Here is a 6000-nt window from a genome sequence, read left to right on the forward strand (position 1 = left end):
CTCAGTTGCTTTTACCATTATTTTGAGAATTAAGAACTTGCAAAAAAATAATCTTTGAAAGAAATACCTTAGTTATTTACCACAAACCACAAGCCTCCCATAACTCTTTAACCTTATTACACCTCAACAAGACATAATCAGTATCTTCAACCTCATGACAAAAGCAACACAGCATATCAACCCTTTGTCAAACAAATGTGCTTTTATTAGTAAAATATTTTTAAAAATATTCCATAAGAAATTTTTTACCTTTTGAGGAATATCCAACAACCAAAGACAAGAACTTCATGTAAAGCATTTTCATTCCTATCTAAGACTCTTTGGCAAAGATACTAACATGATTTATAGTAAAATTGCTTTTCTTATCAAAATGTCAGATAAGTCTATCCTTCAAATTTCTATAACTTAAAGAAATGCTTAAAATACTTCTAATATCTCGTAGAGAGAAAAACTCTATTGTCTTATTAGTATTCCACTCCCTTCTCCCATCAACCATTAGCTTATTAACCCTCATATTTGGACTTATAAAACCCAATCCATCATCAACTATGAAACAATCATCTCTTGTAATCCATGGATCTGTACTATCAAAATCTTATCCCCATTCCCAACTCACCAACGAATACCACATTTCAAAACATCATTAGCTAACCAAACACTCTTCCTAGTGAAACAATGGCTAGAACACAATTCAGATGATAAGAAATCTCCATTGGTATAATATTTAGCTTTGTAAATATGATATAACAAAGTGTTAGTGCCATTCAATAAATACTACCCTTACTTAGCTAGTATAGAAATGTTAAAAGAATGAATATCTTTGAAACTCATCCCTCCATCCTTCTTACTATGACACATATGATCCCAAGACAACCAATAAAGTTTCCTCTCCCCTTCCCTTTTGCTCCCCCACCAATGGAAATTCATAATCATAAATACTAAGAGGGAGTGAAAACACACTCATAGCATAGGTAGACAAAACTTGGGCTACAGATTTTAAAAGAATTTCTTTGCATGCTCTAAGTAAAAGTTTATTATTCCAATTATTAACCCTTTTCCAAAGAATATCTTTTTAAAAATGAAAAAACTTGCTTCTTATTTTTCCTTATGATGGAAGGCAAACCCATATACTTACCTCCTCCTATAGGTTTATGAATTTCTAAAATATTTGAGATACTAAACCTTAGAGAATGAGACACATTTGGACTAAAAAGGATTCCTGATTTTCGAAAATTAACAGACTGCTCTGATGATTCCTCACACTCTCTTAAAAACCCTTACCTTTGATACCCTCGACAACAAAAGATTTGAAAAAGAATGGAGAATCATCTACAAAATGAAATACTAATATATTATCTTAATAAAATGTAATTTTATTATAATGTTTACTCCTCATTTTCGTTAAATTTGACACTTGACTTCTTATAAGAATTAAGAAAATGATTAGATCATCTTAGTTCTAGAAAAAGAATAAGGTTAATTGGCTAAATTATCCTTTAATTTATGCTCATTTAATTGAGATAAAATTTACTGCAGATATTTAGCTAGAGTAAAATTGAAATAAAATAGTTAATGCTACTTTGGTTTTCTAAAAGTGCAATCTAAAATGAACAAAAAGAGTTAAAAACTGTCAAATTTAACAGAACGACGAGAATACTTTTTACTAGCTCAGTTTCCATTAATTTGGACACTTTTTGACTTATCATAAGAATTAAAAAAATTACGAATCATCTCAATTCTAAAAAGGTATGATTAAATTACCCTCTTATTAATTTACATAATTAAGAGAGATAAAGTTTAATACAAATATGCTGATAAAAGTAAAGTTGTAATAAAATAATTAATACTATCTCGATTTTCTAAAAGTGTCATATAAATGGAATAAGAAAAAGTCAAAAAGTGTCAAAATTAACGAAACAGAAATAGTATAAATAATTTGCACTTTGGATATAATTGACTTGTTAATTTTCTAATATATCCTTATTTAATTTGACTTTATATCAAAATTTTCTATTAAATTTTTTATTGGAAGTAGCTAAAATTTTGTTGCACTGACATCAAATAGAAGTGATATTCATATTAATTTAGTAAAATATTGTTAAACTTGGTAAAATTTACTGTTAAATTATATTAATTTTAAGATTAGTGAAAATATAAATAAATAAATTTTTTGTGAAGTGCAATCTAATTGATTTTTTCACTTATGTGAGTTATCACCAATTTAGTGAGTAAAGAAGTGATATTAATATTAATTTAGAAAAATATTAGAAAAATATAGGTAAAATTTACTATTGAATTATAATAATTTTAATATTAGTGAAATTATAAATAGATATATTTTTTGCCAATTCTAATCTGGTTTATCTTTTTATTGATGTGAGTTATCACAAATTTATTAAGTAAATAGAAGTATCTCGTGTTGTGTAGTCTATTATATTCTTTGTACATGATTGTTAGTCTCCCAATGAATAAAAAAAATTCATCTATCCCATATTCTTATTAATTGTATGGAATCAAGGATTAAGAAAATTCAGAATTAGCCCCTTTCTAGAACTAACTGGGGATATATATAAAAGGAAGAGAATGATTACAGTAGGATAATGATATTGAGAATCCTATGTTATCTTTGATAATTAGAGTTTGTTTAGGAATTTCCTATTATGTATACATGTTTATATGTTATTTTTGTATATTTTATTATTGTGTATTACCAGTAGTCTCCCTTAATTATTTATCATTTATGTCCAAAAGAGGATATTGACATGTGATTTTTCAAACAATATGTTGTATATATACAAATAAATATATCATTATTTTTATATTATAATATATATATGTATTTTCCCTAGTATAGAGCTCTTTATCCGAGCCTCTTGCTTTAAATGAAAATGGCTCTTGCAGGAATGAGGTGACGATTCATTTTCCTCGGGAACTTCAAGAGACACTTCATTAAATGGGAGTGACTATTCAATGTCCCACCTCCCCATATATAGCTCCTCCTTCCTTTCATTTTACTCACTTGCTCATTTCTAATTTCCAGACTGTCTCTCTCTAGAAGTGTTACCTTTCTCTCTCTAGCTTGCTTTGTTTCAGTAAGTTTTATAATTTTTGCTTTGTTTTTCATCTGTTTTTGTCGGGGTCATGGGTTCGTCTAGCGATGAGGACATCTGAGTTCTGGTAGATCAGCCCGAGGATGAGAATGCCGAGCTTATTGAGTCCGGAGTGGGCGAAGTGAGAAGTAGAAAAGAGAATATTAGGATTGTCGATGTTCTTTCTGACATTGATGAAGGCGAGCTCCTTGAATACGCTTTATGTATAGTATCACACTAGAATATAAGTTAATTCACCCCTCTAAGTATATGAGGATAAACGAACCTCTAGATAGCAAGTCTATTATGTTATGTGAAGAAGATGTTTGATTTGGAGTTCGGCTACCCTTATCCAAGCCTTTGAAGTCTTTTTTTCAATGATTATGACATTACTATCTATTAGCTCCATCCTAATGGCTTGAGGCTCTTATGTGGTATAGTGGAGCTAGCTCGACACGATAGGACAACTCTTATAGCTTGGGGGTGTGGGAACTTTATCATTTATATGACTGAGTAAATGAAGTCCAATGTTTCCTCTCTGAAGAACTGAAAACAGAAGTACTTTATCGTTCGACATCTAGGTGGGTTTGAGGTACCGAACCAATGGTCCAATGGCCCTATGCTTCATCTCCCTGCTTCGCCTACCCCTGAAGATCAACAGTGTGGGGAGCTAATTAAAGCTAGTGGATTGAGATCAGTGAACCTTAAGCAAGTAATTGTCGAGGATTATCAGGTTTACTCTCCTAGCGGACCCATGAGACTAGACCCCTCTCCATCTGATAAGCTTTGTTGCTATTGCATAAGTGTTATTACTTTGTACTGACATTACTTTTTTATGTAGAGATGGCTCCTAAAAAGGTGATGTCTTCTAGATGTCAAAGATAACCGAGGCCATAAAAAAACAAGCTGAAGGGGAGGGCTCGGCAAAAGGGACAGCCTTGGTAATTTTAGATCCTCCAGAATCCGCTGCGGGTAACGAACTCAGATTTCACCCCAATTGAGCACACCCAAACTACTCCCCTAAACCTGGCTACTGGGCTTAGCAGAAAGAGACCTCGAGAGGTACTAATTCTAGTTTCGCTTCCTCTTCCTCTTAGTCCTGGCAGACTTCGGATGCCCAGGCATATTTTATGAGAAAATACAAACCAAGCTACAGTCTTCAAAGAGATTTTCCTAGTCACGAAATGTCTAGGTGCTTCATCTTCAATGTGGACCAGAACTAATATGAATGTTTAGATGACTTGGGAGTTAGGGTTCTTGTCAACTGATGCCTATTTCAGGTATCCTTATCGCTTGAGCCTTTTGCTTCTATTTCCTTCACAAACTGACATGTTATAACTTTTCTTTTCAGGCCATAAATGCTAACAACATCAACCATGCTTGTATAAAGAAATTAAAGGGTGGATATACCAAGCTGGAGGTAAAGAAAGTGGAGTTAGAGGAAGCTTTGAAAAGTTTGGATTCTACCATGAAGGAGCAAGAGACTCGACATAAGACAGAGATTGAAGCTCTGAATGTCGAGCATGAAAAGCTCTGGGAGGATAGCAAAGTTCAAGCTGAAAAGATCAAGGTTTTGGAGGCTAAGAATCAAGAGCTGGAAAATAAGCTGAAAGGGTTTCAAGGACAGGAGGGCTCAATGGAAGAGGATTTTAGCCAAAGCTTGCCTTAGCCTTAGTGCTAATATTTTGACTATGCTGAAAGCTTGGAACCCAGAGGGAGATTGGATTTAGATCTATTAGGTATACCCTAATGGTGAGGAGGAAGAAGTTGAGCTAGTTGGTGATGATTCCGCACTAAAGGAACCTCCTTCTTCTTTGTAACTACACCAAGAACCCTCTACTCAAGACTCCTTAGTCTCTTTTGAGATGGGTCAACAATAGTCCCTGGAAGCTCTTTGGGCAATGGCACGGATCCTCCTGTGGATCAAGATTCACACATTGTGGCTCCCTTAGGGGAGGAGGCTAGGTAGTTCTTTTTAGGTGATTTTTTTATAATAGCATATGGCTATTTTTGTAATCCTTATTTTGATTTATTTAATGGAATTTCATATTTATTTTGTTACTATACTCTTCCATTTTTCATGATTCTAAGTGTTTACATAATTTTACTTCAAATGCTTGCGTTAAACTTTATGAAATGCACTAAAGAGATGTTGTTTTAAAAAAGAATGGAAGTACTGTTCTTTTTTAGTACTTGGAATGTAAGTGTTCTTTTTTAGTCTACCCGTTCTTATCAGCTCACTTTCCCATTTTCATATTTTCTTCTTACGTTTCCCTTCCATTTCCTTGCACTTTTCATGCAAGTTACGCAGTAAGTCCACTCCAAGTAAGTAGAATTCCTTGAAGTTATATGTTATTCACTCTTTAATTGAGTTATAGTGGAGATGAGTTATGAGAATTCTTGTGTATAGGAGAAGAAAGTTCCAAAGTTGCAGAAAAGAGAAGCTAAAACAGGGGTCAAGCCTTTTGACGTCAAGGTTTGATATCTCTTGTTATTTCCCATGTTCTTTGCATGAAAAATTGTGTGGTGTGTTGCCAATGAGATGATATGTTGCTTGTTGTTGGGTGGAAGTACTGGAAATGATGTGAAAACAGGGGATGAATATATGAAGCGGAAACAGAGTTTGCTGGAAATGTTACCAGCAACTTCATCTTGATTTTGAACCCATATAATGATGGAATTAGGAATTGTCATAGAAGAGTTATTTGTTCCTTTCTGTGTTAGCTTTACATGGGCTTTTGAATCATTCAATTTGGAGTTAGCTATTGAGAGTTATGGCCAAAAGAACTCAGACTGCACAGAATCACGTCGCGCGCTCGCGCATACTGGAAAGCAAGTCGCGCTCGCGATTTCCCATTGCGCGCTCGCGACTTGAGTCAGGTAGCTCTCTGACTCTCAATTGCACAACTCG

The sequence above is a fragment of the Jatropha curcas genome, chromosome 10 (genome assembly GCF_041381405.1).
Source record: "Jatropha curcas cultivar XTBG-Jc1 chromosome 10, XTBG_Jcur_1.0, whole genome shotgun sequence".
NCBI lineage: Eukaryota > Viridiplantae > Streptophyta > Magnoliopsida > Malpighiales > Euphorbiaceae > Jatropha > Jatropha curcas.